This window comes from Pantherophis guttatus, chromosome 8 (assembly GCF_059756535.1).
Source record: "Pantherophis guttatus breed Tessera chromosome 8, ASM5975653v1, whole genome shotgun sequence".
Lineage (NCBI taxonomy): Eukaryota > Metazoa > Chordata > Lepidosauria > Squamata > Colubridae > Pantherophis > Pantherophis guttatus.
Window position 1 is genome coordinate 51,397,334 of NC_142070.1, and position 26,759 is coordinate 51,424,092.

General features: G+C 37.4%; 1 protein-coding gene across 5 annotated transcripts in view; it reads right to left on the bottom strand.

The window, feature by feature from the left end:
- GALNTL6 (polypeptide N-acetylgalactosaminyltransferase like 6) overlaps positions 1-2,434 on the bottom strand; it is a 927,557-nt gene extending 925,123 nt beyond the window's left edge. For 2 of the 5 annotated variants that reach the window (XM_034401352.2, XM_034401357.2), the window contains exon 1: positions 138-477. The gene's annotated coding sequence lies outside the window, so the exon portion shown is untranslated. The other 3 variants (XM_034401355.2, XM_034401356.3, XM_034401354.3) reach the window with 3 other exon arrangements.
- Positions 2,435-26,759: the final 24,325 nt, after the last annotated feature.

Below are 26,759 nucleotides of genomic sequence, written 5' to 3' on the forward strand. Positions count from 1 at the left end.
AAGGTTTCCTATGTCAGATGAATGATATCCTGCTCGTTCCTTCACCCAAAAGTGAGAAGGGGCGCTTGGACCAGAGAGTCCAAGCTTCTTCCCTTTATGGAAGTACACCTCAGGTCTCATGGTAGATATAGCCTTACCTGGGACCTTGTAGTCTCCAATTTGAAAAAGGTCTTCAAACTCTCTCACTCCCATGCACACATTCAGCTTTATTCCTCTTGTTCATCCTACTGCTTCCCCAGAACATCGGCAATCTCTTTAGCAAGAGAAAAAAGCTCCGAGGCGCTAAACTTGGCAAGACGTGTAATTTTCACCAACATACACATACACACGCATCAGTCAGTCTTGGTCTGGGTATTTTTAGTAGTCTTCTAATTTATGGCTTGGCAGGTCTACTTTTACAGAGAGCTGCCGCTTCAAGGGGGGGGGGAGTAGGGGTGGATAGAGCATCCAAATAACAACATAAAATTCACACTACATCTACCGCCACCACATTACCATTCTTCAGAAACAAACAATCCGAGAGGCGAGGGGTTCACAACACATCAGCCTCAAGAACCCTTCCCTGCTTCCAGCAGAACCAAAGATATTAAAAAGTGGGCAGGTAAAACACGCTCGCGTAAGCATCGTCACGTGCGATCCTATCCTCTCCCCTCCCCTCCCCTCCCCACACACTGTCTCGACCGTCCGTCCATCCATTCGCCCGCCGCTCCTTTCCCTGCGTTCATCTGCTTACTGCCAGCCTCATTTAGTGCAGTGGGTCGTCTTCTAGAGTCACCCAGCTCTCCTTGTAGAGATAGATCAGCAATGTTGTAGCTCTACATCGCTTCAAAAAGGGCTGGGTGACTCTCTAGATGATGTTATTATATGTCGCCGTGGGGATCCTGCCTTTTGAAAACTGGCTATTGGCTAGCACGTGCACAGGGATGTCTAATTAGAAATCGGGCCGGGAGAGGAAGGTTGAAGGTGGGAGAGTCGCCGTGTCCCAGGCCCTTTTTCTCGTCGTGCAGCGATTTTCTTGGAGGATCTGCGTCCCTAGCCACCTCACCTGATTCCCCAGTCCAGAGCTCCAGACTCCAGAGCAGGAGCGAACGGGAAGAAGCAGCGATTTGCTCCTGGATTTTCTTTCCTCTCCCGATTCCTTCATGATCAGTTGATCAACAGCCACGCAGCAGCAGCAGCAGCAGCAAGCGCGCGTCTTCGACAAATCGCTCTAGAAGTAGGCGCAGAAGCTTTGGAAAAAAACGAAGGAAAAGAGAGGCTCGGCTGCTTAGTCGCTTGTCTTTTCGGAGCCGCTCACACTCCCAGTAACAGCGGTGGGAATCCAACACGGAATTTGCAAGCGGCGACAACGCCCTAAGCTGTTCCCGCAGCCATTGAGTGCCTGCAGGTGCCCAGTGCGTCAGGTTGTCGGGCGTCCTATCTCCATATTGTCAGTGGGAGCTGAGAAGAAGAAACTGATGAGGGAAAGAGGCATTAAAAGGAGACGGCGAGGCAGCCTCCTACCTCTGCTTAGTGTCAGAATAATAGGAAAGTTTGCCAGTGAAAAAGAATGATAAGCCACCTGAAAGCTAAGTGCCTTGCACATGCAGTTAAGGCAGGCACTAGTTCTGCCTTGCAAGGTACTACTCAGCAATAATGTGGGTGGATTGTGCTACATCAGACACCAGATGGCAGTTTGCAGCTCTTTCCGAGAAATGGGGGGAAAATTAGTTGTTGCTTGTAGGGCTTGGAAATGTCTATAACAATTCCAGCTTCAGTTGTGTTTGGCACAAGACCTTTGTAGAACAGAAAACAGACCAAGTGAAACCAATCATTGGGGTGATAAACTACAGAATGTTTTGAAATCACATTCACTCTTGTACCCAAGCAGTGAAAGAAAAACTCTGCTGGTCTTCCTAGCACATTTGTTCTAACTATTGCTGCTGTAGTTTACAGTATAGTCCTCAGAAATATAAACACTTGAAGAATCAAAGTAACTTCATCCCCATGTGGTCCTCCACACTTTTTTGTAAATAACACCAGAAACAATGAACTATGTGTGACATGAAAGTATTCAATACTATATAGTAAGGAAGACATCACTGCTATGAATATGAATATCCAGTTAAAATGCCATTGCTGTACTGTATGTCATAACCATCTCTATAATGCTATAACATTATTATAACATAAAGGAGCCTTGGTAGTACAGTGGTCTAAAGCACCCTGCTATTAAGACCAGCTGCCTGCAATTACTGCAGGTTCGAATCTCGCCAGGCTCAAGGTTGACTCAGCCTTCCATCCTTTCTAAGGTAGGTAAATTGAGGACCCAGTTGGGGGGGCAATAAGCTGACTTTGTATAAATATACAAAAGTATGAAGGCTATTGCTTAATGCATTGTAAGCCACCCTGAGTCTCCGGAGAAGGGCGGCATATAAATCAAATTTAAAAAAAAACAAAACATCATGGAGCTTTCAGTGAAGGCTACTGCATGTTACCCACAGTGGAACAGAACACCACATTCCAAGACTGGGAAGTTATGGAAGAAAGTATTAGAAATACTTTCTTTTTAGAAATCAAATGAACATGACATGAGTTATGGCATAATAGTCAAGGTTAATATTGATATATGGGATCTGAAGATAATAAAATTATAGATTTGGAAGGTTCTTCCAATCCAACCCCCTATTCAAGTAGGAGACTCCATACCATTTCAGACAAATGGCTGTCCAATCTTTTCTTGAAAATCTCTAGTGATGGAGCACCCACAACTTCTGAAGCAAAGCTATTTTACCGGTTAATTGTTCTGTCAGGAAATTTCTCCTTATTTCTAGGTTGGCTCTCTCCTCTATTAGTTTCTATCCATTGCTTCCTGTCCTGTCTCCAGGTGTTTGGGAGAATAGGTTGACCCACTCTTCTTTATAGCAGCCCCTCTTCTTTGTGGCAGTTGCTATCATGTCACTCCTAATCCTAAATGTTCATTGTCATACCAGAAATTATCTTATGTTTCTAGAAGCATTATCCTATTCATCAAATGTTTATGTTATTCTCACTAAAAACCTGCATGTGTGCTTTTGAATTCTTAATACTAGTGAATTTTCCAGATGTGTTCTCAACAAGTAGCACTACCTAGCTCACCTTGGTTACAGCAGAAAACTCACATCTGTTACTATTTGGATAGGAGTCTATCAAGAAATAAAAGAGTTGTGGGCTAGGTTGGAACTTCTGAGAATTTATGGGAAGAAGGCAATGATGAACTACTTCCATATTCCCAAGAGTATATGGAAATTCTGATATAATAATTGAAAACTGACCTTAAGATGAATAAAACATTATTTTCAATTTTTAATAGTGATGATCAAACTATCAAAAATTGCACTGTTAGTTCCTGTGTAATTAATGAAAGTTTTGTGGTCCCATATGATCCCAAGAAAGACAAAACTGATCATGCATATGGTGTCCTGAACCATATGAGTTAAAAATGCAGTAATAAATAGATTTTGATAAGTACAATAAAGATTAGATTTGAAAGATTCTGATAATGCAGGTAATTTGAGGCAACATTCTTTACTATTTTAATCAATGCAAATATTGTGAATATGGAGAATACTCCAATAAAGACTGCTTAATTTATGAGTGTAATTTCTGTAGTTTGTATAATAGGATCTTTCTTTAACAGAAATAGTGCTACGTTTCCCTCTCTAAAAGTTGAAAAAACATTGGGAAGAGTTAATTTCCAAATTATACCTATTTCTACTTTATATAAATTAATTTTATTACCAGAATAACCCTATGTTGAGGCACTAGATCTTCTTTAGCTGGTGGTAAGAGATGGTCATAGAGTTCAGGTTATGTTTTTCCTGATAAGTACATATCCCAAATTGAATAATATTCAATGCTACTAAATAATTTTCTTTATTTTTGTTACTTTTCTGTTAAGTAATATAAATAAAAATGGATAAAATATTTTCCAGGTACATATATCAGTTGTTAGTCTTCTATACCACAGATCCAGAGCAACTATTTTTTAAAAAAATGCTGTTATATTGAAATGAATTTAGCAAATATAGCTCAAGAGGAGATCTGAAGTAAGTTTATTGGAAGAAACAGTTGATCAAGATCTTGGTTGATTAAATATTTTTATTGCATGCAAACATTGTTCAAATTCTGGTACATTTAGGTAGAGCAGAATAGTTTCTGTACAAAGCAGTCTGTGGTAAACAATATTAAAATTTTTGAATCAGTAGCCTAATTTGTATCAGGCAACCTTTCATGATGTTCTGGAAAAGTGAATATACAAATACTAGCTTTGTTTTGTTGGATAAAAATCTTGGAAATATACAGGTGAAACTCGAAAAATTAGAATATCGTGCAAAAGTTCATTTATTTCAGTAATGCAACTTAAAAGGTGAAACTAATATATGAGATAGACTCATTACATACAAAGCGAGATAGTTCAAGCCTTGATTTGTCATACTTTTGATGATTATGGCTTACAGCCAGGGCCGGATTTTCCTATAGGCTAACTAGGCTTCAGCCTAGGGCCTCAAGATCAAGAGGGGGCCTCAAGATCAAGAGGGGCCTACATTCAAGTTGTTAGCAAAATTAAAATTACACTTTCACTATAGGTGAAAGGGCCTCATAAGTGGAATAGCCTAGGGCCTCTTTTCATCTAAATCCGGCCCTGCTTACAGCTCATGAAAACCCCAAATTCACAATCTCAGAAAATTAGAATATTACATGAAATCAATAAAACAAGGATTGTACATAGAACAATATCGGACCTCTGAAAAGTATAAGCATGCATATGTACTCAGTACTTGGTTTGGGCCCCTTTTGCATCAATTACTGCCTCAATGCGGCGTGGCATGGATGCTGTCAGTCTGTGGCACTGCTGAGGTGTTATGGAAGACCAGGAAGCTTCAATAGCGGCCTTCAGCTCTTCTGCATTGTTCGGTCTCATGTCTCTCATCTTTCTCTTGGCAATGCCCCATAGATTCTTTATGGGGTTCAGGTCAGGCGAGTTTGCTGGCCAATCAAGCACAGTAATCCCATGGTCATTGAACCAGGTTTTGGTACTTTTGGCAGTGTGGGCAGGTGCCAAGTCCTGCTGGAAAATGAAGTCAGCATCCCCATAAAGCTCGTCTGCGGAAGGAAGCATGAAGTGCTCCAAAATCTCCTGGTAGACGGCTGCGTTGACCCTGGACTTAATGAAGCACAGTGGACCAACACCAGCAGATGACATAGCTCCCCAAATCAACACAGACTGTGGAAACTTCACACTGGACTTCAAGCATCTTGCAGTGTGCGCCTCTACATTCTTCCTGCAGACTCTGGGTCCTTGGTTTCCAAATGACATGCAAAAGTTGCTCTCATCAGAAAAGAGGACTTTGGACCACTGAGCAACAGACCAGTTCTTTTTGTCTTTAGCCCAGGTAAGACGCTTCTGATGTTTGTTGTTCAGGAGCGGCTTGACAAGAGAAATACGACATTTGAAGCCCATGTCCAGGATCTGTCTGTGCGTGGTGGCTCTTGATGCACTGACTCCAGCCTCAGTCCACTCCTTGTGAAAGTCCCCAACACTTTTGAATGGCCTTTTCCTGACAATCCTCTCCGGGCTGCGGTCATCCCTGCTGCTTGTGCACCTTTTTCTTCCACACTTTTCCCTTCCACATAACTTTCTATTAATGTGCTTTGATACAGCACTTTGGGAACATCCAACTTCTTTTGCAATTACCTTTTGAGGCTTTCCCTCCTTATGGAGGGTGTCGATGGTTTTCTGCACAACTGTCAGGTCAGCAGTCTTTCCCATGATTGTGATTTCTACTGAACCAGACTGAGAGACCATTTAAAGGCTCAGGAACCCTTTGCAGGTGTTATGGCTTAATTAGCTGATTAGAGTGGGACACTGAGCCTTTTCACAATATTCTAATTTTCTGAGATTGTGAATTTGGGGTTTTCATGAGCTGTAAGCCATAATCATCAAAAGTATGACAAATCAAGGCTTGAACTATTTCACTTTGCATGTAATGAGTCTATCTCATATATTAGTTTCACCTCTTAAGTTGCATTACTGAAATAAATGAACTTTTGCACGATATTCTAATTTTTCGAGTTTCACTTGTACTATTTATTTTAAACATGCTGTATTCTATCCTCGGATGACATGTACATTGGATGGATAAGATAGATTTTATTTAGTATAGCCTTTTCTGTGACCTAATCTGTTATTTCAGCTTTTCTTCAAAGACAAAAAAGCAAGTAAACATACGTTGAAGTCTTGAAAATATGGATGAAGCTTTTGACCGTGTTAATCAGTAACTATAGATTTAATCAGCATGAGCTATTTTAGTCATTATAGGCAATAAATTTCATAGCAAGGTAATCTTGGTTTTTATAGTCCTATTAAGATAGCAGCCCAGTTTTTGACATAGTAATTATGTTGATCATGTCACACTCATTTTTTTCATAATATGATCTTTTTGTGGATTCTCTTCTTCATTCTTCCTGACTTCCAAAGTTTCTGATACTAAAAAGATTCAGCAGCAAAAACTAAGAAGGCTGAAATAAAGGGAAAGAGTTTTAATATCAGAGGTTTCCCTTCAAAATTGGAGTGCTCTGATCATGAACCAAGGAAATCTTGAATTAACACATTGATAATTCATCATAGGATTGAAATTTTAGTAGTTGTCAAAAAGGATGAAAATTAAACCAAACTGAAATATATACCAAAATAACAAGGGTTATTTTTAATGCATGAGAATTGTTGGAAAAAATTATTGGGCTCCCTGGTACAGTCCTTTCTTCTACAACAGGACCAATCTTTAAACAGTGTTCAGTTATTTCAACATCCATCATCCTCATTTTAGGATAGCCCTGACCCGGTTGGCCTTTTGGAAGGCCTTGAAGACCTGGTTATTTTCCTGAGGTCTGGGTCTGAAGTGTGTCAAGGGTCCCATAACCTGTTCTATGTTGATACCTACAGAACATAATAACTTTTGCTATTAGTATTTAATTTTATAGTATGTTTTTATAGTATAGTATGTTTTTAAAAACTGGTTAATTGTTTTTATGATTATTTGCCACCCAGAGTTGCTGATTTGAAACATACAAATTGGGTGGGTGGGTGATAGATAGATAGATAGATAGATAGATAGATAGATAGATAGATAGATAGATAGATATTGGAGGAATGCAGATTAAAAAATAAAGTTTCTGTAAATGCAACTTTTGCACATTTAAACTCGAAAGTTTGGTTACATTACCCAAGTAGATAGAAATGCTGTATTTTGAATGACAGAATATTTCTACAGTCATTATTATGGCATGAGAATAGCAAAATTAGGTTCTGGGCATATTTCTCTTGCTTCCTTGGATGACTAAAGCAGAAAATACAGAATCAAAAGTAACTATGGCAGTTCCCTTCTTCCATGAATAGCAGATTAGCATAATAGCAGAAAAAAATATTTACAATGCAGGGAAAAGGAGTTATTCCTTCCGTATATGTAACATTCCTAATCTGCAAGAATCAGCTCTTCTAGCTTTTGCTATTGTAATTTATTTAATGCAAATGATGTAGCTTATTTTTGCTGCAGAATAAGAAGGGATGATTCAAACTTCAATATTTTTCCTCTTACCATTGCAACGAAGCAAATTTGCTAAAACCATGGAATCGTAATACATTTTTCTCCAGCTGTGTAATGATATAATAATATGATCCAGTAGATTTATTTTATTTTTATGCAGTGCATGATTATACTGATCAGTTGTATCTTCTTCAGTACATTATTGAAATTTATGGGGGAGTTTCTGCATCTCATTTAACATCCGTAATATACTGTATACAAGTAATATATAATGAAGCAACTACTGATCTACTATGTCTTTTTTTTTTTCATTCATAGAAAAGAGTAATAAAGCTCAGGCTGTAGGAGCTTGTTGATTTTTTTCAATAAAATTTCAGATAACCCATATGAACAAAAAGCTATTGTTTCTTTCCATATATTTATATAGAAAGTTGTCTCAGAGCAAAATGGGTAGCAAATAAATTTAATAAATAAATTTATATACACATATACTGTGTGTGTATGTGCATATGTATATGTATATATATTGTGTATATGTATGTGTGTGTGTAAATTTTATATAGATATATGTACACAATACATAAACATACATATTTATATACAGAAATGTTATATTCACATATACAGTATACATGCATACTGTACATACAAATAAGAGAATTGTGGGAATTCTGAGTGGATGGGAGATAATAGTTTATGCAAAAAGGATGATAGAATAGAAGAATGCAAAATCAAATACTAGGAAAAAAAGACACAAGCATCCATTATGAGCCATTGTGGAAGGCAAGTGTAGTGTCATACTGGCAACCAGAAGCCTATAATAAACCTATAATAAAGCTGAACAGCTTTGGAAACAGGTGATTAGAAAGAAAGGAATCTTCTCTCCCCGTTCTTCAATTTTAGATTAGACAAGGAAGCTTATGTTGAGGAATGGTGAACTGATGTTCCACGGATTAGTGGGAGGTGTTACAGCCAAAAAGGCATTTGGAAGCTGGATCTGGACTAAGGAAAACTCTTTTTTAAAAAAAAAAAAATTATTGAGTATAAATATTAAAAAAGACAAACATAACATATACACAACAAACATTTATACAACATATACACAAAAAGATTATAATTTCTTCTTAAGCATTTTTTCAAAGTGACATTCTGCAATTCTACTTATAATATATTCCTTCACCTCTCCTTAATCTAATAACATTTTATATATATATATATTTAAATCGGTAATATTTCCCCCTATATTTTTTTGTATATTTCTTATTTTTAACCAATTATACCAATTCTTCCATATTTTGTAATAATCTGATTCTTCTCTTTCTTGTAATTCTTTGGTTAACCTATCCATTTCAGCGCATTCTAAAAATGTTTCTATTACTTCTGTTTCACTTGTTGTTTTTTCTTGCTTCCAATTTTTTGCGTAGGTTATTCTTGCAGTTAATATGTGAATTGTGAGATATTTGATATCTTTAGGGTATGATTTGTTAAAGATGGCTAATAAAAATGTTTCTGGTTCTTTTCCAGTCTGTGTTTCTGTTATTTGTTCCAACCATTTTTTGATGTTAGACCAAAATTTCTTTGCTGCCGGGCAAGTCCACCATAAATGATAGAAAGTCCCTTGTATCTTTTTGCACTTCCAACAAATTGGGCTATTTTTAGGTTGTATTTTTGCCAATCTGGTTGGAGACATATGCCACTATAAAACCTTTTCAGTTGGTTTTCCTTGTACGCCGTTGCTTTCGTTAAATTTAGATTTACCTGCCAGAACTTTTCCCATTTTTCCAAAGGTATTGTGTGTTTGATGTTTTGAGCCCACTTAATCATCGTTTCTTTGACTGTCTCTTCTTCCAATTTATAGCGTAGAAGAAATTTGTAAATTCTACTAATTAATTTATTTTCTGAATCTAATATAATTTTATCTATTTCTTGTTTTTGGTTATAAATTTCATATGTTTTTATATGTTCTCGGTATTTGGATTGTATTTGAGTATAAGTCCACCAATCTATTTCTCTGTGTAAATCTGTCTCCAATTGTTGTTTTGTCTTTAATTTGCCTTGATAGTCAATTATATCTTTATATCTAATTATTTTTGTTTTCTCTGTTAAATTTGGGTATCTAATTGATTCTGCCGGTGCTAGCCAATTTGGTATCTTCATATAATGTTGTTTTTTAATTTTAAGCCAAATTTGTAATAATGAGTTTCTTATTGTGTGTCTTTTAAAGTATGAATGTGTTTTATATTTCTCATCCCACATAAAGGAGTGCCAGCCAGTTTGGAGTTCGTGTCCCTCAATTGTTAAAATTCTAGAGTCCTTTAATTCTATCCAATCTTTTACCCACGATAGTACTGCTGCTTGATAATATACCTCCCAGTCAGGGAGTGCAGCTCCTCCTCTATCTTTTGTATCCTGAAGCAGCTTAAATTTTATTCGTGGCCTTTTCCCTTGCCATATAAATTTAGATGTTATTTTATTCAGCTTTTCAAAAAACGATTTATCTATTTTTATTGGGGTAACCTGAAACAAATATAAAAATTTAGGTAGAATAGTCATTTTGATGGCCGAAATTCTTCCTAGGAGTGAAATGTGTAAATTTTCCCATTTTTCTAAGTCTTTCTTTGCTTGTTCTAGTAATTTGTAATAATTGTTTTCTTTAATTGCTGATGTTCTTGTAGATAACCAGATTCCTAGATATTTTATTTTTTTTCGTTGCTTGGATTTGTATATTATCTGTCAATTCTTTTGTTTAAGTTTCCGTAAGGTTTTTTACAATTAGCTTCGATTTACTTTTATTGATTTTTAGTCCGGCCACTTCTCCAAATTCTTCTATTTTGGGGAACAGATTAGGTATAGATTCCATAGGATTTTCTATCAAAAACACTAGGTCATCAGCAAAGGCCTGAGCTTGTATTCTTCTCTATTGATCCTTAAACCTTCAATTCCTTGGTCTTCTCTAATTTTTTTCAACAAAATTTCCAATGATAGAATATATAGTAAGGGAGAGAGTGGGCAGCCTTGTCTGACTCCTTTTGTTATATTAAATTTGTCTGTTATATCATCGTTCATAATTATGTTTGCTGATTGCTTGGTATAGATTTCTGCTATAATTTTCCCAAATTTTTCCCCAATTTGCATATTTTGTAATTGTTCAATCATAAATTTCCAATTTTGATTATTGAAGGCCTTTTGGGCGTCAAGAAAAACCAACGCTGCCTGCTTCTCCGGATGTGATTCATAATATTCTAGAGCATTAAGTACTATTCTCATGTTGTTCTTTATTTGGCGTCCCGGCAGAAATCCATTTTGGTCTGGGTGTATATATATATTTAATACTGATTTAATGCTTTCGGCCAAGATTGCTGCAAATATTTTGTAATCGGCATTCAATAATGAAATAGGTCTGTAGTTTTGAATTAACTGGAGATCTGTATCTTCTTTTGGAATGATTGTTATTATGGCTTCTGTCCATGAATTTGGCTTTCTCCATAGCTTCATTATATAATCGCAACATATTCTCTCCCTTTACTTCTTGCATTGTTTTATATATTTCTACCGGTAGCCCATCGGGTCCCGGTGTTTTATTGTTTTTTTTTGCTTTTTCAGTACTTCATCTAATTCTAATTTTGATATTGGCCTATTGAGAGTTGTTCTTTGTTCTTCTGTGATTTTTGGCATTCCTGATTTCCCTATGTACTGTTTTATCTTGTCTTCCTCTATTTTTTCCTGATTATATAAATTCGCATAAAATTTCTTAATGATTTCTTTTTTGGCCTCTTTACTATGTTGAATTTCTCCTTTATCGTCTTTCAGTTGGTGTATCGTTCTTTTTTTCTGTTCTTTCTTCAGTTTATAGGCTAGCCAGCTGCCCGTTTTATTTGCGTGTTCGAAATAATTTTGTTTCGACATTTTTATTTTTTGGGCTAGTTCTGTTTGGTTTATCAAATTCAATTTATGCTTAATCATTTTCCATTCTTCTCTTATTGTTTTGTCCTGGGGCTTTACCTGGAGTTTTTGTTCTATTTGTTTTAGGTCTTTCTCTAACTTATCTAATTGTTTTTTCTTCTCTTTATTCTTTTTCCTCGTATATGCTATTACTAGGCCCCTTATATATGCTTTTAAAGTATCCCATGTGTTTTGTAAAGAGGTTTCCTCTATTTTATTTATCTGAAAGAATATTTTTACTTCCTTTTCTAATATCAAATTAAATTCTTTTTCTTTACATATTCTTTGGTTCATCGTCCATCTCTTACATCTTCTTTCCTCTTTCCAGTTTATGAATAGTGGATTGTGGTCTGCCCATTGGTTTGTGCCTATCTCAATTTTTTCTACTTCTATTTTGATATTTGGGGTCATCCATGCCATGTCCAATCTTGACCAGGAATTATGCGGATGGGAGCAAAAGGTGTATTGGGCCTCTTCTTCATGTGTTTCCCTCCATACATTGCCAAGTTTAGTTCTTCAGCCATAGTAAAGAATTCTTTTGGAAGTATTTCTTTTTTCTTTTGTTTTTTTCCCCCTTTTTGTAGTCCTTATTTGCATTTACTATTGCATTATAATCCCCTATTACACAAATATCATCATATTCTAATTCTGCTAATTTTATGTGTAGATCTTTAAAAAAAAAACTGTAGTTTTTTGTTAGGTGCATAAATCACTACAATTAACATTTTCCTCTTTCCTATTTCTAATTCTACCATCACCACTCTACCTTGCTCATCAGTATAAACTAATTTAGATTGTATTTTTTCTTTTATGTAAATCACTACTCCTTTTTTCTTTTTTTGGGCCAGAGATGAATATAGTTTTCCTAATTTGGGGTTTTCTAGGATTTTTTGATAGTCTTTTTGAATGTGTACTTCTTGCAGACATATCACATCTGCTTCTATTTTTCGTAATTTTGTGAAAATTTGATTCCTTTTCTTTGGGGCATTTAAGCCATTAATATTTACCAAAAAGAGTTTGATCTGTTCATCCATTGCCTATCGTATCTGTTTTTTTGTGTTTCTTGTTTCCATCCGTGCCTTAGCTTTTGCACCTTCTCTCTCTTCTCTCTCTTTTTCTTGCCTCTGTCTTATTTCTTTTTCTTGATTTGTTTCTATTGGTTCTTCTTCTTGACTTCTACTATCTGTTTCCTCCTTGCTTTCCTGTTCTTCTTCTAGTCTAAAGTGGGAAGAGAATTATGGAATTCTCTTGCCTTTTCTAGAGTGTCTATTTTATATTTTTTGTCTTCCCACGTAATTAAGATCCCCTCTATTGGCAGCCATCTGTACATTATCTTATATTTGATCAATAATTGTGTTAAGAACTGATGTTGTTGTCGTAGATTTCTTACTCTTCAGGGTATCTGTTTTAGAATTATAATTTCTTTATCATTATAGGTCACTGTTTCTTCTCTAGATTTCTTATAGGCTTCATTTCGGATTGATTTTTTTAAGAATTTGACATGGACTTCTCTCGCCAGTCTGTGTTTTCTTATATAATTTGTTTGTACGCGGTAAGTTTCTTCCAATTGTCCTTTTTTCTCTTTTGGCTCTTTTTGTGTCATTCCTGCAATAACTTCCACCATCTTCCCTTCTAAATCCTCATTTTTTTCTTCTGGAATGTTTTGAAATCGCAGGAAGTATGAGGCCTTTTCCATTTCGAGCATGGCCAAGGAATCTGACATTTCTTTATTTAGTTGTAGAGTTTTTTGTTCCATTGCTTCTACTTTTAATTCCACATGATCTATTTTTGTTTCCGTTTTCCTAATTCTCTGTTCATTTTCTGCTATAGAATTTTGAATACCCCCAATCTTATCCTTCATAGCCTTAATATCCTCCTTGACTTCTCCTATTTCATTTCTAATCTCTGCATGGAACGTTCTCATTTCTTCCTGGTTTTCAGCTATTTTTTCTTGTGTTTGGAGCAGTGTTTCCTGGATCTTTTGAAACATGTCTTGTATTACATTTGGTGCCATTTCCAGTTTTACGTTTTACTTTTCTTTCCCCATCATGCTATCTATTGTTTTTTGTTGTGAGGGGGTAGGAGTCATTACTATCGTATTGGTTGTAGGTTTTTTCCCTGTTTTTGTTATGGTGGATGTTGTAGACATTTTCAATATTCATGTGAAGCTTTCCAACCTTAACATCAATTATTAAGTTATTCCATAGTATCTCTTTTCCCCTCCAAACACTGCTTATACTCCGCACAACTTATATATAGTTATATTATGTTATATTGCCAATTATCCCAATTGAGCAATTAATTCTTACTCACAGTATAAATCAATTTACTTATAGTTATTTCATCAGTCAAGGTTTTTAGTTTGATTTTCTTAATTTTCTAATTAGCAATCTTTTCAATTACTCCCTTTTTCAATCAGTCTATCTCAAACATACAGTCAACTCATTTGTTATTTTGTATAAAAGTCAATCTTTCACTTTAACAATAATTCCTTATCTAATCACAATTTCACAATACAATTTATAGCTATAAAAATATTATTTACTTATATACAGTATTTCTTTTAAATATTAAACTTATTGGTTAATTAAACAGTTCAAAATTAATAATTCACTTCCCTCTTGTCTTAATTTTTATTTCTTTGGTCTTTTGTTACCTTCTTGCTTTACATCTCTTGTTCAGTTCTTTCACAGTCATAAAAACGCGATCTGTGTCCGTCTCAGACTTTTTTTGCTTGTCCCGGTAATCGGTTCTCTGCATTCAGTTTTCAAATCTTTTTTAAACTTAAGTTCTATTATCCAAATTTATTAATAAATCCAAAGTCTGAAATCCAGACAGATCTTCTATATCCGCGAATTTCACCACTTAGTCCGGTATTTCAGTCTCTGCGCTCAGTTTTCCGATATTTTGGGGTTTGAGTCAGTTGTAGTTCCCAGATTCAAACGGCTCATCTATATCCACAGAGTCCACAAGCGGCTCCCTCTGCTCAAATGTAAAAGTCCGCACTCACACCGCTTCGAGCGCTATTTCTCCTTTTCTTATGTTTGCTTAGTCATTCTATGGGTTCCTCTCTTCCGCGCTGTAATTGTTTCCCCTTTTTTTCTTCTCCTCTTGTACCACTGCTGTTGTAACTCACTTGTCTTCCTCTAATTCGATCGTGCGTCTCCTGTTTACCGCCTCTATTGTAGATGATCTGACAGTCACTCGAATTTGCTTCCACTATTTGTTTCAATCTAGACAGGCGCCATCACTCCTGTCCACTGATAAAGCCGACTTCTTCTCCACCAATTTAAGAGGTTGATCGCTCGACCTCCCTGATGACAGCGCAACACCAGGGGGCTTTGCGAATTCCTCTTTCGTTTCCCGATCCCTCCAAGTTCGGGAATGCCCTTAAAGAGCAATTAATGAGGAAATTTGGGTATCAGAGACGGAGCCTCCATTTCCTCACCCGTTTGTGATGACGTCACCGCCGGAAGTCCCAGACTAAGGAAAACTCTTGATATCATTCATATGAATTGGTTACAGCTGGTTTTGTTTTGTTTTTTGTTTTTCTTTTTGTTTCTCCAGTCAGCTGGGAGTTGTGGGATTCCATCAAATTCACGGCCATTAATGTAGCCTTTTATAAACTCAAAAAACCAAATGTGGATTACTGGATTTTGTAAAAAGAGGCTTTTCATTCCTGCCCAGTCTAGCAAACTGCCCAAACAATATCCATGCATCGAGTATAAACATCAACAGGGAGGGAGTCCAGTTGAAATTTCCTGAGATGTAAAGAGCTGTACAAAATTCAGCACTTCATTTGTGGAACTTGGTTCCAGATTGTGTAGAAGTCTTCATACATGGCATTTCTAAAGATATTCATGGTCTGTGCCAACATAAGGAACCATATGACTATGAAAATGAAACTAATTAATGATTTACAAGTAGTGCAACCATGAAACAGAACTCAATGAATATTTGTTGTTACAAGTTGGAGGAATTTCTATTCCTAATTCAAGAGTTTTTGATCCTGTCTGAAATAAATTAGAGTTGATGTTACTGGGTCATGATAATAATTTTAAAAAGTATAAGGCTTAAGGTGTGAAGTTGTTTAGCTTAATCTATGTTTTGACACAAAGTATTTCTAGAGTTGATGTAGACTTCCCTTTACAGTTCAGTCTAAGAAAAGGAATAAATAATTGAATATAACTCCAAGTTTAGTTTGTATTTGGAAACAGCTTTCCTTATTTATTCTTGTTAAAATTATAATTTTGAATACCTTTACAAGTCATTGAACAAATTTCATTGGTAAGAATATGCTAAAAAATTGTCACTATATAAAGGTAAAGTGAAAAGTGGATTTGACTTCCAATTTTTTAGTGGGGAAGGCATTTATTGCAATTCTTTAGAATAGTTTTACTTAGGGCCACAATTGGCACAGAGCCTTGGTGACACAGTGGTTAGAATGCAGTATTGCAGGCTAATTCTGCCCACAGCCTGGAGTTTGATCTTCATGGGCTCAAGGTCAATTTAGCCTTCTATCTTTCTAAAGTAGGTAAAATGAGAATCCAGATTGTTGGGGGAAAATATGCTGACTGTAAAGCACTATGAAGTGATATATACGTCTAAGTGCTATTGTCATTGATGCAATTGAGCCCACGATTTCCCTTGCTAAGGATGACAATTATTAAATGATTTTGGCCCATTTTATGATCTTTCTTACTATAGTTATTAAGTGAATCACTGAAGTTATTAAGTTGGTAATGGTTGTTAAGTCATTCTGGCTTCCCCATGGAATTTGCTTGTCAGAAGGTTGCAAAAGGTGATCACACTGCAACAGTTATAAATACATGCCAGTTGCCAAGCGTCTGAATTTTGTTCATGTAACCACGGATTGGCTGCAAGAGTTATAAGTATGAAAAACATTAATACGTTAAGGACTACCAGTAAGGAACTTCTGATTTTAGGTCCTTTATGTCCTAAAGTTACTATCATACTTCTTTGAAATTTTGACATAGGTTGGGATTTAACAGCTGAAAGACATAAATGGAAAAATTAGGTTTAAATATAGCAGATTTTTTAAGAATGAAAAGGTTATGAAATAATTCATTTTTAAAATAACATATTTGTTTAAAATATTAAATAATTGATTTAGTATTGATTTATTTCAGAGTGATGTTCGGCAGGCTATTCAATTTAACCACTTTTTTAAAAAGTCTAGATGCATTTCTCACTTCTAAAGCCTCACAATGGCTAGATTTTCTGGATCAATCACAGTAGCTGTGACTGCTAAGCTAATACTACTCTTTGTAAGCAATTGGACAAGAGTTGTGTTATTTATGTGACCTGTAAATTAATAAACTTGAATGTTAACTTCCGGTTGATAAATAGATGATTTTATGAAACAACATAAAAAGTTTCTTAAGATCTTCAAATAAAGTAATATAATTAATGTTTTATGCATATTGACAATGTTAATGTTGATAATGTAATTATCAATGTAAGCATTGATTAATATTCACCCTGCTGTTTAAAATGTAATTCAAGAATATTAAAGTATATGATTTGGACTTTTCCTATTATTATGATTTTTGGGGGTCATATTTTGACCCCCAAAATATTTAGAGTCATATTTTGCTAATATGACTCTAAAACTGTTCCTAAGTTAAGAACCCGTGTATTCTTGATAATATTCCATGTATTTGGGTTCTATTAAAAACTCTTGATTTGTTGGGAATGAGGAGTGGCTAAAAGAATTACTGTAGACACTGCAACAAGAAATATACTCTTAAATATTGGATACATTTTGTTTGCCAACATTTGAATTAACTGCCTTTCAACTGAGGAGCAAATAAAACATTTGAGCAATATGTCAACATTTTTGATGTAATTATGTTTCTTCATAATTGCTGTAAATTCTATTATATATCCATATATCCATATATATCCCAATTTATACTTTCTACTTGTTTCTATTAGTTTTTAATAAAATCACCATATTGCAAGTTATTTTATCTCTATCCACCATCTCTTAGCCTTTTTAGAATTTCATCATTTATTGACTTTTTGGTAACTTTTTTATATTTCTCTCGGGATCCTATATTTCTTTCTAACATTTTTGCACAAATTGAATGTTCCCTCTGCCTTACCCTTTGTCTCCTTCTGCTGCATCATTTGCATACCCCTCCATAAGCCTTTAATTATTTTTGGAAGATTTTCCTTTTTTTCCTCCATTCTATTATAAATTGAATTATTTATTTGATTCTTAGTGCTGTATTTTTCGGACTATAAGGCACTTTGAAGTATATGACACACTAGCTTTTGGGGAGGAAAACAAGAAAAAAAATCTGCCTCTTTTTCTGCTCTCAGCAATTTGCCTCCTTACAGCAAACAGAAAACAGTGTGGTCAGCTTCAGCACATCCTGATTTAGCACAAGCAGCTGATTGGTGATTGGATCTGCCTCCCAGAATACCTCTTCAACTGTTCCAGGCTTCAGGGATCACTGCCGCCCATCGGTGCCGTTGCTGCCCACTGCTGCTGTCACCTAGCACTGTCTCCGTGTGCCCCATTTTTGGCCTCCATGCATCCCATTCTTGGCCTCTGCGCATCCCATTTTCGGGCTGTTCCAGGTAGTAGGGATTGCCACTGCCTATCTCCGCCGCCTGGAACAGACCAAAAATGGGACCTGTGGAGGCTGAAAACGGGATGCAAGGAGGCTGAAAATGGAGCGTGTGGAGGCGGCGATAAGTGACAGCACCGATGGGCGGTGATGGTGCTGATGGGTGGCGGCGATTCCCTGCAGTCTGGAACAACTGATAGGGGGTATTCCGGGAGGCTGATCCAACTGCCAGTCAGCTGCTCGTGCTAACTCAGGCTTTGCTGAAGCTGACCACGGGGCTTCAGCAACATTTCCTGTATTAGACACACAGACATTTCTACCAACTTTTTTTGGGGGGGGAAGAGTGTCTTATACTCTGAAAAGTATGGTACTTATTGTTACTGTCTCTTCAGTGTTTTTGTCTTCTTGTAATTTATTTTGATTCGTCTCCTCTACCACTCCTTCAAATTTGTCATCTGTCTTCTGAATATTATGTTCATCTTTTCCCACCATTTGTTGAGGATCTTCTACACCCACATCTTTATCTTTGAACAATCAATCATCTCCTTATGATTCTTTGTTACATTTTCATAAATACTTTTAAATATAAATTTAAATTTATAAATTTAAGTATAAATGCTTTATCCAGCCCACAAAATCCAAAGTGGTGGTCCCAGTACTATTTAAAGAGAAAAAAGATGGGGGGGATGAAGCTTTGTGTTGATTTTCATGGAATTAATGCTGTGTACATGGAGAACACCTACCCCCTCCACCTCATGAAGGACATGCTAAACCACTTAGCCAAGGGCAAGGTGTTCACCAAACCAGACTTGAGAGAAGCCTACTATCGCATAAGACTCAAAGAAGGAGATGAATGGAAGACAGCCTTTAACTGTCCGCTTGGCAGCTTCCAATTCAAATTCATGCCATTTGGTCTTCATGCAGTTAATAAATAAAGTGCTACATGAGCATGTACTCAAAGGGGTCCTATTTTACCTAGATGACATTCTTACATTCAGCGAAACTCTTGAGCATGTAAAGCTAGTGCAGCAGGTACTGAAAAAACTGCTCGCCACAAAGCTCTATGCAAAGCTGTCAAAATGTGACTTCTATCAAACCTCCCTAGATTATGTCGCCTACTGAATATTCAGTGGAGGGGTGGAAATGGACCCAGGAAAAGTGAAAACTGTGCTAGACTGGCAGCCCCCTGCACCCGCAAACCTTCCTGGGGGTTTGCAAACTTTTACAGGCAATTTATACAAGTATTCACAGAAATCTCCTTGCCCCTAACAGAACTGTTAAAAATTGGGTCTCCTCTGCAACACCACAGCCAAGCCAACTACTTGCCTGGTCAATGGACTGCCAAAGAGCGTTTGAGAAATTAAAATGACTCTTTGCTGAGGAGCCGATTCTCCAGCAGTCGGACCCAGAATGACAGTTCATCATCCAAGTGGATGCCAGCGATGTAGCCGTGGCAGCCATGCTCCTACAGAAGAATCCACAAGGACAGCTCCTACCCTGTGCCTACATGTCTAAGAACTCACTGACACATAGAGGAGGTGGGCCATTTGGAAGAAAGAAGCCTACACAGTTTGCTGGGTCCTCCTCTCCTGGAGGCATTTCCTGGAAGGAGATAAAGTGCCCTTTGAGGTCTGGACTGATCACAAAAACCTCGAAGCTCTAAAAAAACCCCAGAAAACTATCTCCCAAACAAATCCGCTAGGCACAATACTTCAGATGGTTTAAATTCGAGTTGAAGGACTGTTGTGGTCCACCAGCAGCCTGCAGAGCTGGCAGCAGAGTTGGACAGTGAGAAAGCTGGGGAGGAACATGGGCCAGTCCTGGAGTCTGGGGAAGGCTCGGACAAGGGCTCTGCATCGGAGGCAGAGATGGGGCCGGGGCCATCTGGTAGTTATGTGCGGACTCCGGAGCCTCCAGAGTTGGACATCAGAGAGGCAGAGGAACAGGGGAGCCTGTTTCTAGTGCATGCATGCACAGAACTGCCAGAAGGCAAGAACAGTTAAAACAAAAGGGACAACTTGGGAGTAAGGCTTGGAGATGATTGGCTCCTCCCATAAGACAATAAGGAAGAGCAAAGGCATGTGGGCCTTTGCAGAAAGCAACGTTGTGGATGGTGTCGGTTTGTACTTTGAAGCTCCGTTTTTGACTGTGTTTCTGTGTGGCCTTGCCAAGATAATTGCCAATTAAGTCTTTGGCAGCATGTCAAAGAAGATAAAGGTGGGTGTTTACCAGCCTTATCCGAAGGACTGTGGCAGGTTTCTGTTGGACTATTTATAAACTTGATAGTACAGGGGTTTAGTGCACCCTGTAATTAACACAGCTGCCTGCAATTTCTGCTGGTTCGAATCTCTCCAAGGCTCAAGGTTGACTCAGCCTTCCATCCTTTCTAAGGTAGGTGAAATGAGGACCCAGTTTGTGGGGGCAATAAGCTGACTTTGTATAAAACATACAAAAGAATGAAGGCTATTGCTTAACGCATTGTAAGCCGCCCTGAGTCTCCGGAGAAGGGCGGCATATAAATCAAATTAAAAAAAAAAAAAACTCTTGGTAATTCAGCATATGCTGTAAATGAAAGGAATTCACAGCCATTAAAATTTTAAAAAGGGGTTTTGGGACTAATTGTGTGCTTTTTACTATATCAGGAAGCCTAGTTCAGAACAAGTACATCCCAGCAGGAAAAACATACTAGCAGATGCCCTATCGAGATGCCCCAATTAGATAGATGCTGGGAAGAAGTCATCCACGCCATCATTTCCCCCTTGCAATCAGCCACACAAGGCATCACTAGGGGCTAAGCCGGGTGACAACCCAATCCTGGCTAGGACAAGCTAACAGCGGCACTGAAAACAGCACTTCCAACTGACCCATGGCTCATAGATAATAGGAACATCTTGACCATGAGGGATGGACTGGCTTGGAAAGGATCAAAACTATATGCCTCCTGTCAGCACTTCAACCTGCATTTATTTGAGATGACATCGAAACCTGACACCTCCGCTAGCTTGAGACTGGAAATGCTACAGCGCAGCCATGACTCCCGACTGGCCGGCCATTTTGGATTCTTGAAAAACCTACACCTAGCCAGGGGGCAATTTTGGTGGCCAAAAATGAAAGCTGATGTAGCAGACTATGTGAAAAGCTGTGCCACCTGTGCTGCCATGAAGATGAGATCAGGAAAACCTCCTGGGCTCCTCCAGCAAGTAGCTAGCTCCAGCAGACCTTGGGAGGAAATTGCAATGGACTTTATAGTCGAGGTCCAAGAGAGTGGGAAGAATACAGTCATTTGGACAGCAATCGACTTATTTTCAAAACAAGCCCACTTTACAGCCTGTTTGGGAATGCCATCAGTGAAAAATCTAGTGAAGATATTTATCAAACAGATTTACCGACTGGATGGAATACCCCACTGGGTCATCTCAGACCGAGGAGTCCAATTCACAGCTAAATTTTGGAGAGAGTTGCTGAGATCAGTCGGATCCACACAAGGACTTAGTTCAGCTTTCCATCCGAGTACGAATGAAGCTGTAGAATGAGCAAATGCAATGGTGGAACAGTATATAAGATGCTATGTGGATTACCAACAAGAGAACTGCTGCCATTTGCAGAAGTGGCTTTCAACAACGCCATGCATAGTAGCACCGGATTAACCCCCTTCCAGTTTACCAGCGGCATGGATTTTGTACCGATGCCCGAACTGCCCAGAGAACCCCCCTCCTCCAAACCCTAGACCGAGTGGATAGAGTCACTGAGAAAGGGCTGGAAGAATTCTAAAAGGCACTTGCAGAAGCAGCTGAAGTATATAAAAAGCAAGCAGATAAACACCGATCTCTTCAACTTCCCTTTCGTGTGGGAGATCGGGTTTATCTATCAACCAAATACATAAGACTAAAGCTGCCTAGTAAAAAGCTGGGACCTACGTGGACTTCCGGTGGCGACGTCAGCGGGTTTGGAGCTAGAGAACAGGGCTCCGTTCTTGAAACTCTTAAGATTTCCACTTAGGAAGCCGTTTCAGGCACTTTTGATCTTGGAGAGATCAATAGAAAAAGGAGGAAACTCCAAGGACCTAAAGGGGGAAGGCAACCAACTTGAAGGTTCAGGAGAAACCTCCTAATTCCAGATGGGAAAAAACCAGACTTTATGGCTGGCCTGAAGCGCTGAAACTGCACAGGAGGAAGAGAAGATCAAACCGAGAGATCACAACTGTATCCAGTTTAAATTGAAAGTGGATTGAGATAATAAGAGGAGTAATCGAAGCACAGCGATAAACGAAGCAGAGAGTGGAGAGCAGCGAATTTGAGACCCTAGAAGACTGCGGAATAGCAGCCAGAGAGAGCAGCAACAAAAAACGACAAGGGCGGAAGAACATTTGACAGGCGGTGACTGCACGAAAAAGAAAGACTGCTTTGAAATGAGAGATTTCAAAGGGATTTACGTGGCGATTGACCAGACTCCAGATTTGGATTCAATGGAGAAGAAGGGGGTTTTTTTGGACTTGATCAGAGAGCCATAGCAAACTAGACGGAAGTATCCAGAGACTATTTAATAGGAAGACAGCGAAACGGTGAGTGAGAGTGAAAGTGACAGAGGCCATTGAAACCGGGAGAGCGAGCGAGAGCGGCGCAACAGACTGGCAAGTGGAAAGTAACTGAGAAGTTAATACAAAAACTATTTAACTGATAACGACAAACGGGCTATTTTAAAATACTTTAAAGTGCTGAACTTTGGACAGTTGAACTTTTGGTTATTGGATACTTCCGGAGAGAGAGATATTAAAGACTATAATATATAACAACTTGGACACAAGAACTCCATATGTAAGAGTGAAAGAGAATTGTATGTTAAGTGTAAAATAATCATATAGATAGATAGATAGATAGATAGATAGATAGATAGATAGATAGATATTTGTTTTCTCAGGTTTTCGCGGGTGTTTGTATGTAGGTCTTTGGTTATTCGGGTCTTCTCCCATGTAAAATTGGAAGTGTCTTGGCGACGTTTCGACGAAGTCTCATTCGTCATCTTCAGGCTGGTGTTCTCGGCTTCGTGCTTCCAGGAGCATGCTTCCTTGCTCCTGGAAGCACGAAGCCGAGAACACCAGCCTGAAGATGATGAATAAGACTTCGTTGAAACGTCGCCAAGACACTTCCAATTTTACGTGGGAGAAGACCCGAATAACCAAAGACCTACATATATAGATATATAGATATATAGATATATAGATATATAGATATATACCTACCTGATTAACCCCTGCAAAACAGTATATTCATTTATTAATGCTTGCTGATTGTGAGACATTTGATTAATTGATCTCTAATCTACTATATGGATAATTAATTAAGAGCTAATTAGAAACTAATAGTTTAAGTGGATATCAATTTAAATAATATTTAATTTCTTATATATCTATCGTAGTGAGATTGTACTTGACAGTTTTGATTTGATAGACTGATTATTATACTTATTACTATACTATTATATTGACATTAATCGATATTACTGATTATTATATTGTATTAACTATATTAAGATTTAATGAAGTGCTAGAATGCTAAGTTTTTCCCCCACCTCCTTCACCCTATTTTTCCTCTCCCTTACTTGAATACATATTTATATATTTAATTAATTATTAATTACTAGAGTGTTAAGGACATTTATAGAAGTCATTTATAATCCAATAAGATTAACCTTTATTTTGAAGATCTACACCATATAGACCATAGACTCTAGACACTACTACTGATAAAATACTATCATAAATACAATATGAAATACAATAAGAGTAGTCTAGTGCATGAAATTTTGGGAGAACCTACAAAAAAGAGTTAAGATGACAAGTACCGGAACAACCACCATAACTAAGGCAAATATGAAAATAATTTCAAACCAAGCCTCCCTTACAGCATCCCTGGCCAACAGAGATCTATAGAAACCATGCTTGGAACAGAAAAAGAAAAGACAGGCTCTATCTCCAGCATACAAAATATTCAGTCAATCTTGGCAATGATACAGGAGTCAATGAATAAGACCCAGGAAACGATTGCTAATAACCATGAGGAGACAAAAAGAAATCATGATGATTTGAAATCCGATGTGGGAAAGATAAACGACAACATAAAGAAAATGGATGACAAGATAGAAAGAATCCAGCAAAACATTGCCAAAAATGAACAAAGGATTCAAAAGACAGAACTCAAAATGGAACAGACGGTCAAGAAAGTAGAAATGCTGGAACAACAACAGATAGCAAGTAATCGAGAGCTCGAAGACTCACTTAACTACTTGGAAATGGAAAAGGCATCATTCTACTTAAGGTTCCAGAATATAACAGAAACCAAAGAGGAAGATTCGGGAGAGACTAAGATGGAGATCTTCGCTGAAACAACACAGAGAGATAAAGATGGCATACGAAGGGAGATCAATGAAGTTTACAGGGTGCATACCAACTACGCACGCAGGAACAAACTGCCAAAGGAAGTGCACGTCCGATTCACAAAGAAAACGATAAAAGAGGAGATATATAGAAAAATGAGAGAGGACACGATCTTCTACAAAGGGAAAGAAATAATAACACTGAAACAAATCCTGAGACGTGTAAGGGACCAGAGGAAAAACTAGTTTCCTCACAACACAACTAAACAAACACAAAGTGATGTTCCATTGGCTGTTACCAGAGGGCATCTTAATCTCGTGGCAGGACAAGAAATTTAAGATAGATAGTCTGGAAGGAGCCCAGGAATTCTTTGACCAACACTTTGTCCTGGAAGAAGATCAAGAACCCAGAGAAGAACCGGAGAATAAGAGCCAAGAGGAACAACCCATAGAAGAAATAGAAGAGGAACAAGAGGAAAAGAGAAGACTGGAGAAAGAAAGAATGGAGAAAGAAGGAGCAAGGGGAAAAACACAAAGAATAACAAGAAACACAAGGAAACTAAAGACAACAAATAAATAGGAAGAAAAATGGAACAGGAAATAAACATGATTTCGATTAATATAAATGGGTTAAATGCCCCAACTAAAAGAACCCGGATATTTACCAAATTACAAAAATTGGAGATGGATATAATAAACCTACAGGAAGTCCATATCAAAAAACAACACCAACAGATATTAGAAAATACAAGATTAGGAAATCTTTACACTTCACTAGCAGAACAAAAGAAAAGAGGCATTGCAGTTTACATTAGGAAACACTTAAAATCAAAACAGGTATATGCAGACGAGGAGGGAAGAGTTTTAATGATTGAATTACAAACGGAATTAAAAACAATATTATTGATTTCGATTTACGCGCCAAATGATAACGTGCCTTCTTCAAAAACATACACAACAAAGTAAAAGATCTGGACTATGAAAACATTTGTATTATAGGTGACTTCAATGCAACATGGAAAAAAGACTATTGGAGTACCAAGAAAAATAAAACTAGGAAATAGACCCTTCCAGATACTTTTAAGGAAATGGCGCAAGAACTATGCCACCAGGACGCCTGGAGGGAAATAAATAAAGAAAAAAAACAGTATACCTTTTACTCCAATCCACACTCATCCTGGTCCAGAATAGATATAGCCTGGATGACTACAGATCTTAGGAAAGAGTTAGAAGAAATAGAAATAATGACAAATATTTGGGCAGACCACAGTCCGGTAAAAATAATCTGGAAAGGCTATCGGAAGAAGAAGAGATGGATGATGAACACTGAGATTTTGAAAGACAAAGACTATATACAAATGATAGAAAAAGAAATGAAAATACTTTTTGAGATTAATATTAAATAGCAAACTTCCCTCCAGAACGTATGGGACATGGTGAAAGCCTATATAAGAGGCCTGACAATAGCATACTTGGCAAAGAAAAACAAGGAAAAACAACAGAAGAAAGACAATTTATTGAAAGATCTTTAAAAATATGAATCTGAGCTACAGAATGAACCTCAAAACAAAAGGATCAAAGAAAAAATAAACTTGACAAAACACAAAATAAATCTGATCACACAAACAGAAATAGCCAGGAAAATCAAATTAATAAAACAAAACCATTTCGAATACGCAAACAAGACAGGACGATGGTTGGCGTACAAATTGAAGAAAGAAAAAGAGAGAAGGACAATATATCAATTACAGGATGACACAGAGAGATATATTATAGGAACAAGGATAAAAAGAACATAGCAAAAACATTTTTCCAAAAACTATATGAACAGGAAGAGTCCTCAGAAGAAGACATCAAACAATATTTAAATGAAGCTGATATCAAAGAACTAGAAGAAACACATAGGGACCTATTGGACAGACCAATTACGATGACAGAACTAACAGAGGCCAGGAAAAAACAAAAAACAAATAAAACCCTGGGACCGGATGGTATACCTGCAGAGTTTTACAAATCTTGCCAACACGTAGTAGATGAAATTTTACTTGAAGTCCTGAATGGTGCACTTCTGGAAGCTATAATTCCTAATTCCTGGACAGAGGCCATCATTACACTGATACACTGGCCATGACACGCGGCAGGGGGTGTGTGGGTGATGGGGGGTCGAGCTTGTCCAGATTGTGTTTTTACCATCGGTACTGTGAGTGGGAGGGGTAGATATGGCGGGAGCAGGGGGCCATATCATGTTAAGGGAGCACGCGCCTGCTGTCTTCGAGCAGTG